Source organism: Strigops habroptila, chromosome 4 (assembly GCF_004027225.2).
Source record: "Strigops habroptila isolate Jane chromosome 4, bStrHab1.2.pri, whole genome shotgun sequence".
Classification (NCBI taxonomy): Eukaryota; Metazoa; Chordata; class Aves; order Psittaciformes; family Psittacidae; genus Strigops; species Strigops habroptila.
This window is the reverse complement of record NC_046358.1, coordinates 15,205,427-15,214,849: the sequence shown is the minus strand read 5'-3', so window position 1 is coordinate 15,214,849 and position 9,423 is coordinate 15,205,427. Positions and strand designations below refer to the sequence as shown.

Here is a 9,423-nt window from a genome sequence, read left to right as displayed (position 1 = left end):
TGATTTCCATACTCAGACATGGAAGCAAAGGCAGTGTTGACTGCTCCTGTTTGAAGGTTGCTGGGGTTTCACTCTACTTCTAAGCAGCCATGGGGCTATCCTTGGCAGTGGGCAAGTGCCCAGTTATGGCAGAACAAAGAGCTTCCAGGACACCAGCATCACCCATTGAGCACCTGAAAGCAAGTCACCGCATAACCATGGGTCCATTCTCATCATCGTCGCTGTGCTCCCAGGAAGGGACGCACAGTATCCTGCAGCTGCAGTGTCTTGCTTTCTGAAGCAGATCATGGCCAAGAGCATCCTTCGGGCTGCCCTGCTTTCAAATGCAGACCCCAGCATCTGCATTGTTGCTGCCGTGGAACAGCACCCACAAGGCAGCCCAACAAAGAGGCCAAGGGAGCGGGAGGTGGCTGGAAGAGGTGCGTGGTGAGTACATCAAGTCAAAGCCATCACCACAGACACATCCAGTGACCTGGCAGACTGGCTGTCCATCCAACCCACCTGGACGTGAACCTCCCCAGCACATTCTCAGTTCCCCACACTCCCAGAAACTCCAGGAAGGAACAGTTTTTCCACTGGATATGTTAACAAGGCAGTGGTGCCATTTCAGTCTCACGTCCAACGCAGACTTCAGGCTGGCAAGGAAGCTGCAGCAGCCCTTGCTCAGACCACTGAGGCCAGAGCATGCAAGGATGTCACTATAGCTGTCAGCAAGGATGTGGATTCTGGGACTGTGCTGTAATGGTACCAGGTCAGAGTGGTCCTGAACCAGTCCTCACAGTGTGTGGTCCTCATGTGCTCATCTTCCTTTTGCCAGGGGAGCCATACCCAGATGCTTGCTTCCTTTCCCAATGCCAGCTGCACAGTTGGTACCACCATCATGCCAGCTATCCTGCTCCTGGGGCAGAGCAGAACTGACAGCACCAATGGCTCCAACACAAAGCCCAAGAAGACCGCCTGATAGCCTGGTAGCCATCAGCCAAGACAACAGATGTTTCACCACAGAGCATCTTCTTCTCTCTCTGCTCTCTCCAGAGGAGATCACACTGTGAAAGCTGAATCAGGGCCGAGCACAAGACTGTCTCCAGCTCCAAAGGACAACTGTGCTAGAACTGAGTGTCAGGGAGAGTACCTGCAGAGCCAACCCTAGAAAAATCCGCTTCTGACAGCAGCTTTCCCTCAAGGGAGTAGATCTGGACTCATTCTTTCCCGCCAGCACTTGAGCCTCTCTGCCCCTGCACAACCTGAACCAGCTCCATGAAATAGCATCTGGGACTTGGAGGTAAATACCAGCTTCTGAGAGCCAGCCCAGCTGCCAGCCCTGGGCAGCTTCAGGGGCTGCTAGAAGGGCAGAGGTTGGCTGCTGCTCTGGGAGGTGCGTTCCTCCCTAGACCAGGGTCACACGCTGCTGTGGAGACCATAGAAACAAACTCCCTTTCCACTTCAGAGTTCGCAAGGAGAGGAATTTTCTCAGGCGGCATGGACAGACCTGAGCCTGGGAATACTGCTGCGTTCCCATTCCTCACCCACACCACACCAGATGTTGCATCAAAGGCACTAAAGTCTTTTGCACAGCATCAGCAGAGAGACGTGGAGACTGTTACTGAACCCTTTCTCTTCTGGGACGGGGCTTCCCCTATGTTCAACCCCAGCAAAATGCCAGTGTGTCCCAGCAGCATTGCTTCCGTTGCTTCTGAGCACATCGAGCAGTCAGCGAGTTCCCTGCGCCGTGCAGCTGTGACTGTCCTGTGTACTGGCCCTGTGCAGACAGCATCCTGTGTGCCTAGGTTGGAGGAGCCAAGAAGAGCCGGGCAGCCACGGAGATCAGACAAGGTCCCAGCAGAAGAGTGCCAGAGGAGTCAGGCCCGTTGCCCAGAGGGCACAGGGTTCCCTGCCCATGCCTCCCTCCAGGTGCAGGGTCACCACGGCCGATGAGGTTCGTTAGCTCCTCTTCAAGGCTCCACAGGCAGCTCTCGCTGCTCTGCTTCGGGTCCTGCAACGTCACCGACATTTTCTCACAAAAGAGCATCAGAGAAAGGTGTCAGTATTTCGTACCATGAAATGCACTCTTCTCCCCATTAGAGCCCCGGAGACAGATAACGATCTCTAAATCCCTAAAAGCTCTCAAATTTATTGACCCCAAACCTAACCCAGCCTTTCCTTTTCCTGCCAGGGTCATCCCCTCCTACAAGTCAGGTATCGCAGCCCATAGCCTCACACCGGGCGCTCCGCGGCGGGGCCGGGCGCAGGCAGGGTCAGGCTGCCGCCGGCCTCCCGGAGGGTGCGCAGGAGCCGATCCACCATGCAGGTCAGAGCCGCCGTCTCTCACCCTCGCGTCTCCGCTCCAGCGCCGCAGGCTAATGCTGCCAGTGCGTTTCCTGGAGAAATAACCAGGTCAAAACCCGGGCGCACCCCTCCCGGGACCGCGACCCCCTCCCTGCCCCGGGGACTCCCGCGGAGGGGCCGCCCCGGCCGCGCTCGGTCCCCGCCACCGCAGCCCGGGCGCGGCGGAGCAGGCGTGACCGTGTCCGTGCCGGTGCCCGTGCCGGTCCCTGCTGCCCGGTCGCTGTCCGGCGCGGCGAGACGGGGGGCGGCCGGCGGCACGTCTGCGCGGCGGCCGGGCGGCTGCGGCTCATCCGTGCGTGCGGCGGGGCGGGGAGGCGCCCGGTTCCTCCAGCCCGCCCCGGCGCGGCGCGGGGGAGGCGGCGGCTGCCTCCATGCTGCAGCGAGCGGCGCGGCTGCCCGAGGCCGGGCAGCGGGCAGCGGCGCGGAGGATGGGCGCAGCAGTCGCGGCGGAGGGGCGAGCCGCGGGCGCCGAGCACCCCGCCCTGCCCCGCAGCAGCGCCCGGCTCCGCGGCTGCTCCGCCTGAGCGCGCCCGGCGCGGAGCGGCGCGGAGCCCGCATGGCCCTGCCGCCGGCCGCTCCTGCGCGCTGCGCGGCCGCTCCGCTGTAGCTACCCCTCGGGAGAGGCGCCGGCCCGGCGGCGGGGCTGGCCGCGGCCGCGCTCCTCGCCACCCCGGCCCCGTCCGTCTGTCCGCCCGCCCGTCCCTCCCTCCGTCCAGCGGCAGCGCCCAGGATTACGCAGCGGGGCGCGGAGCGGGAGCGCTTGGCGAGGATCAACCTGGCGCAGGTACACGGCAAGGTCACCGGCCGGCGGGCGCGGAGCGGGGCTGCCCGCGGCGGGGCGATGCAAGCGGGCTCGGCGGGCTGCGCCGCTGCGTGCCCCGCGCCGTCCCTCCGCCTCCCGCCCGCCGCCCGTGCGTGTGTGCATGTGCGCTGCCCGCCGCCGCCCGCCGCCGGAGCCGCGCCGCCGCGCCGCATGGGGCCGTCCGCGCGGGCTGCCCTGCCCGCCCCGGCCGCGGGCCGCCGCGAAGCCGCTCTAGGATGCGGCTGGTGAGCGCCGGCACAGGGCGGAGAGGCGGCCGGCCTGCCTGCCGCCAGACCCCGGAGCCCGCCGGAGCCCGGCCGCACCTGCAGGGGAAGCGCTCCGGACGCCGTCCTTCCCCGGGAGGCGCCAGGTAATCGCGGCGGGCGGCCGTGCCGGCTCCATCTGCATTGCAGCCCGCGGTGCTTATTCACGGGGGACGGGGAGAGGGGAGGTGGGGGGGGGGGGGTGGCGGCCGCGGCGGGGTCCCGGGCCGGGCAGGGCGAGCCCCGCAGCGCGGCGGGCGGCACCGGCACCGGGACGGGGCCGGGCAGGGTGGTGGCGGCGGGACGCTCCTCCCGGGAGGGCGGTGGCCGCCGGGCGCGGAGCGGCGCGGAGGCTGCGCCGAGGCTGCGCGGCGGGGCTGGCGCCCCGCGGACGGGCCGCGCTGCCGCCGCTGCCCGCGGGACGGCGCCGGCGGCCAAGGGTGCTGCGGGGCCGCCTATGCCGCGCGGCCGCCGCCCGCTCCGCGCCGCTGCGCGCTGCTGCCGCCGCCCGGGGAGCGCCGGTGCAGCCGGGCCGGGGAGGGAGCGCCTGTAGCCGCGGGCGCGCAGCCTCCGCCCGCGCGGTGCCGCGGGAGCGCTGCGGCGGGGCGAGGTGCGGCGGGCGCTGCCCGTACTTGGGCGGAGGCGCCGCGGGGCCGCCGCCGTGCGCGGAGCCACCCTTGGGCGCTGCCGCCAGCGCCGAAGTCGCGGCCGGCTCGGCGCCTTCGGCCCCTGGGAGTGCGGATCCCCCCGGGGGGAGCGGCAGGTCCGCTGGTCCCCGCCGTCCTCCTCGCAACGGTCGCTGCCCTCTCGAGGGCCGCCCGGTCCTGCAGCCCTCGCCCCGCACACACCTCTCTCCTTGCTGCTCTCTCCTGGGGGGCTGCCGCTGGTTCCCAGCATCGGGGGATAGGTGTGCGCTGTTTCCCTGCTACTCCCCTCCATCCTCTGTGTAGCTAACAATTCTGATATGCAGGAAAGCAAATGTAGGACAAGATAAACCTCTTCTTTCCTGCCGGAAGGTTCCCATTAGAGGAGATGGCAGAGCAGTTGTAGAGGAGCCAGCAGAAACCTCGCAGCCATGTTGATGTCAGGAGCGTACAAAGGTCCTGGTTCTCGAAGCAGATGGGGCCAAGGAGAGGCTGGTGGAGGGGACTGTAGGTGGGCACAGGTCTGGTTTGGGGCCATCATGCCTTGGAAGGCATGACATGGCTGGGCTGGAAGCACTTACGAGAGCCCCTTCTAATGCTGCTGCCTGCCAGCACAGGCAGGGAGGCACAGGGTCTGCAGCCCTGGGATCCGCCATCAGGGTTTACGTGAGCACTGCCCTTTCCTTTCCATCTGTGGGACTGGGCAGCAGGGTTTCCCCTCCTCCACCTTTGCCTTCTCCGTCTCACCTGGTCCATCATGTCTCTGGGGCAGGGACTGTTTCTCATGGCTCTGTGTGCCTAGAGCAGAAGGATGTCATAGTCTCAGTTGTGCGTATGAACCTCACCAGTCCCCCAGCAGGGAGGGGACGCTGGTTGCCCCCAGCTAAGCCCAACCCTTTATAGCCTCCAACTGACCCTCATGGAGCTGTGCGGGCCAGGGGTCACTATGCCTGGTCATCCTGCTGTCTTTATAGCAATATCTCCCACCCTTCCCATCCATGCTTACATTTTCTTGTTCCCAAAGCAACGTGGTGTCAATTCTTTTCTTCTGAGCATCCTCGGTTGAGTGCTGGCATGTGTAGGCCAGCTTGGGTCAGTGCAGCCAGACAACAAACTGGTGCGATGAGATGGATCCATCCCAGGTCTTTAGGGCCTTTTTGGTTACTGCTGCGTGTCTGTGGGTGGCCACCTGCATGGAAGGGCCCTGGCCAGCTCTGGCAGCACCAATCCTGGCCATGGATGTGTCCAGGAGCGAGGTGTGGAGATGCCCAAATGGACTGCATGTTGTGGGACTCGTCCCACCGCAGTATGGTGGGGCTGTATCCTGCACACTTGAGCTGTCCTGGCCCTGGGTACTCGGGGCTGTGTGAGCCTTGTGCTGCCTCAGGCATGCTGGCTGGGCTCCTCACATGATGTGGGCTGTGTACAGCCTCTGCCTGGGTGTCAGCCCCAGGCTCTGCAGTGCTGCCCTGGTCTGTCCTGGTGCATGAAGGTCTGCCGCTGCTGATCCGGGAGTCAGGTTCGATTCTGCACAAAGAGCCGTACCAGAGCCTGAGTGTTCTCAGTGCCCAAACACCTTCATCATCTATGTTTCTAAATATATACTGTACTCAAGGGATTATGCATTTGTTTAAATGCATAATAAATGCGTTAAAATGCGTAAGACTGTATCAAAATGCATACCAGAGCTTGCCAGTTAAGCCTCGAGTCACAAGCCTCACTAAGAAGCTTCTCCTGGCATTATTAGCTTGCCTTTCTGCTTTCAGAAAGAGCAATTACTGGGTTTATCATGGCAACGCAGTCAGTGGAAGTAAACCCTGGGTATTTCGGGTGCCTAGTACAAGTTCAAAGCACCAGTTCACCAAAGCACATGCAGCTGCAGGAGTGGACCCCAGATTGTCCTACTCCAGAGTGGGTTGGTGGGCCAGGTTCCCTTGTCTTGCTGGTGACCAGGAGGAGGTCTGGGCCCTGGGGTGCAACACTGCTTGGGATGGTTTCCCTGGGGCTTAACTGGAACTTTTTGTGTATCTCCTGTTGTTTGGAGAGGCTCCCATTTGCCACCAAAAGTATGAATGGTGATGGGCTGTGGTCACGAGACAAGACAAGAAGGGTGAGGGGTGGCTGGTGGAGAAGCAGTGTTGGGAGAGCAGCATAGCAAGAAGGAGTTCCCCAGACAGACCTCCTGTGGACTTGTACCACTGCAGTGGTGGAGCGTGTGGTTTATCCCCTGAGCTGAGGAGAGGCAAAGGCAGGTTTGCTGGAAGGGACAGGCGAGGGCGAGCGCCTCGGAAGAATGGAGCACCCTGGGGTGCCTGAAGGGCTTGTCATCTGCTGGGGCACGTGGAGATGTTTCAGACGCTGGAGAGCTAATGGCTTTCCATTGCTGATCAATATTGCCTATGCTTTCAGATGTGGTAACAGGTTCAGTTTTAAAGAGCAATCTTTTGAATATTCTCTGAGCAAGCAATGAGGCCAGAAAATTGTTCTAATAGCTTTGTTATTAACGGGCCTGCAGAACTTGAGCCAAACAGAAAGGGCTTAGGCTTGTCTAAGTGCTATTGAAGCATTCTGGGCCAGGCATATTCCATGCATTAGGGAAGATTTGTACTCCTTTGACCAGACATCACTGAGTGTTGTCTATTTATACACGTCTAAATATATCCTCTGCAGTCTTCAGACTTTTCTAGCTAGTAGTAAAATTACTGTTCGATATCATGCTATTAAAATGTGCTTGCTGACACTATTTGATAAGTTTTATGATGAGGTGTGTGTGTCAAATAAAAACTATTCTTGATGTAATTGCCTAAAATGTAAAAGCATGTTGTCCACGTAGATGGGTAGCAGAAAGAAATGTGGTTGGACAGAGGCAATACTGGAGACATGCTCAAGCCTGTAAAGCCAAATCCAAACCAGTGTATGGTATTGTTGCTGAAGAGTGAACCATTCTTTCTAGAAATACATATCAAATAATCATGCACTTTGCAACAAAATAGAAGCATTTGCTTCTAATTAGTCAGATACACCTGGTACCCCGAAGTCTGAGGCATCGTTTTGAAAACAAAATGACAGATCTTGAAGAAGGAGTAACTTCTCATTTGCTTGGGGCATGTAGCAGGTTGGGGACCCGTAGGTGCTCCTGCTGGGTGGTCCCATCCTGTAGGAGCTCTGAGGGAAACAGGGAGGAGTTCAGAGAGAAGGGAGAGGGATACTCCTTCATGGATGAGCTCAGTGGTCCATTCCCACAGAGCTGCAGTGGCTGCAACCCAGAGTCCATGGTGCTGGGCAGCCTGAAGCATGTAGCACCTCACCATGATGGCATGGCAGGGAACTGCTGGCAGAGCTGGATCGGAGCTATGGTCTTGCTGCATGCTGGGGTGGAGAGGGATGGTGATGGCTGTCCAGGTTGTGTTCTGGAAATGGTGTTCAAGACCCAGGAGTGAAAGATGGTGCCCTAATTCCAGGCTGTTCTAAGTATTCCCACATATCCCTGCTGCAGATGGGTGAGGCTGTGTCCATGTATGCATTTCTGTGGAGATAGCGAAGCTCTTGTGGGGCTCCTGAGGAGGGATATATTCCCAAATAACAGACAGGATCGGACATTGGATTGTGGTGATGATAGTAATGGCTGTCTGACTGGCCTGCAGCCCATCATGAAATAGTAATGACAATAATTTTATTTTCTGTGACAGCTCCCACTGATGGTTCTTGGAGAGCTAAGAGAGGCTGCAGAGGAAGGGAGAGGGACTGGTATTCATGGGGAGGAGATGGGGTGAGGAGAAGGTGAAGGCAGGGCTTTCTGGAGGAGATCTTGGTCCAGAGCTCCTTAAGCCGGGTCGCTGCATGCCCAGGGTAACTTGAGGATGGGTGCTGTGCCCCTGGGCTACTGCTGGCCCCTTGGTCTGGGCTCCATGAAATGGCGTGGTGCCAGGAGCCATGCCCTGCCAAGGACCAGCGAGCATAGATCTATATGGCAGCTGCTTTAACTGCCAAATTGTCCCATTGTTTAGATGGTGGGTAGTGTCTGAAGGGCTCCTTGCCTGTGTGCCACTGTCCTGGCTTGCCCACTGTCCCCTGCTCCGGGGAGGCTGGCTGGGGTGCATGTTGGGCTTGCTGTGCCTGTGGCCTCAACTGGGCAGCAGCTCTTGTGTTCCCGTGGAATAAATAGCTCTACAAATAATATTTGCCCTGAGCAGGCTGAATAATGCAAAAGGTGATTTGTCAAATGGCTAATTCAAGTGATAATAGGAACCTTGGTAAATGCCTCCCTAATTGCATAGCATGTGGCCAATGTAACTCTGAGTGTTTGAAGGTGGTTCCTGATGCTGCAAAACCCATGTCCAACACTTTGCTTTTGAGGTTGCTCTTCTAGATGAAGTTTCTCACCAGGAACTGCCTCTTAGCAAGACATTTCTATGAGAACACATGATTAGCTAGCTTTACTTTAAAGTGGAATATCTTGTTTTTCCCTTGAAGTTTTTGTTTAGGCTTCTCTGTCAAGATCACATTGGGATTCTTTTGGGTTGGAGACAGATAAAACGCTTAAGTTTTCATTGCCTCAGCATTGTTATGTTTCCAGATACCTGATATTCCCTGGGTATTTATTTCTAATTCTTCGTGCTACCTAGCCTTTGTACTTGGCCAAGGGGGACAGAGGAGCAGGAAGGCTGAGCTTGATGCAGGAGCTCATTTCAGCCATGTGCTTCCTGGAGCAGAAGGACTGACCACCCGTTGTAATACAGAAGACGTGAGGAAAACACAGACAAGGAAGAAAAGGCATGGTAGAAGAAGTCACGCCAAGAGGAAGCTCCAAATTCTGTTTTCAGTACATTGGTGACAGCACTGTTGGTCCCAGGATTTGGGATGGGATTTCTTTAACACTGAGAAGTAACGCAGAGATGTTCTGCTGCACGTGGGTGAGGTGTGGATTAACCTTCTTTGGGTTTTAGCCAGAGTTAAGAGTTTACCCGTTATGTGCAGTCTCTGCCCCAGCAAAGGAAGGCACATGCAGGTGGCAGCGCTGCTGGTGCGCTGGTAGCTGCATTGTTTTTGTTTGCACCAATGCACTTTTAAAATAGTTTATGTAAAGACTCCCTGATAGGGCTCCGTGGGAGCAGGTCTGAGTAAGGCGAGCAGGATTTGTCGCCTTGTCAGCTGTGACTCAGTGGTTCTGCCGGGTACGTGGTGTTTCACCAGAGAGCCTTCTATTCGGGACTGTGATTCAGCTCTGTATGGAGCTGTTTTTGCTGTGCTGTGGGCAGATTTGCTGTGCACGGGGCTCCTCCTGACACGTCAGTGTTGCATCCCAGCTCCGCTGGAGCCTGGCTGCAGCGATGCTGCTCTTGTGGGTCGAGACCAGGCTCCAAGCTGC

At 58.4% G+C, this 9,423-nt stretch overlaps 1 protein-coding gene across 5 annotated transcripts in view; it reads left to right on the top strand.

The window, feature by feature from the left end:
• Nucleotides 1-2,240: 2,240 nt before the first annotated feature.
• The window catches only part of LRFN5 (leucine rich repeat and fibronectin type III domain containing 5), a 56,760-nt gene continuing 49,577 nt past the window's right edge, over nucleotides 2,241-9,423 (top strand). For 2 of the 5 annotated variants that reach the window (XR_003991131.1, XM_030484137.1), the window contains exon 1: nucleotides 2,677-3,518. The gene's annotated coding sequence lies outside the window, so the exon portion shown is untranslated. Of the gene's footprint in view, nucleotides 2,309-2,676; nucleotides 3,519-9,423 lie in introns of those variants that run through there. The other 3 variants (XR_003991133.1, XR_003991132.1, XM_030484138.2) reach the window with 3 other exon arrangements.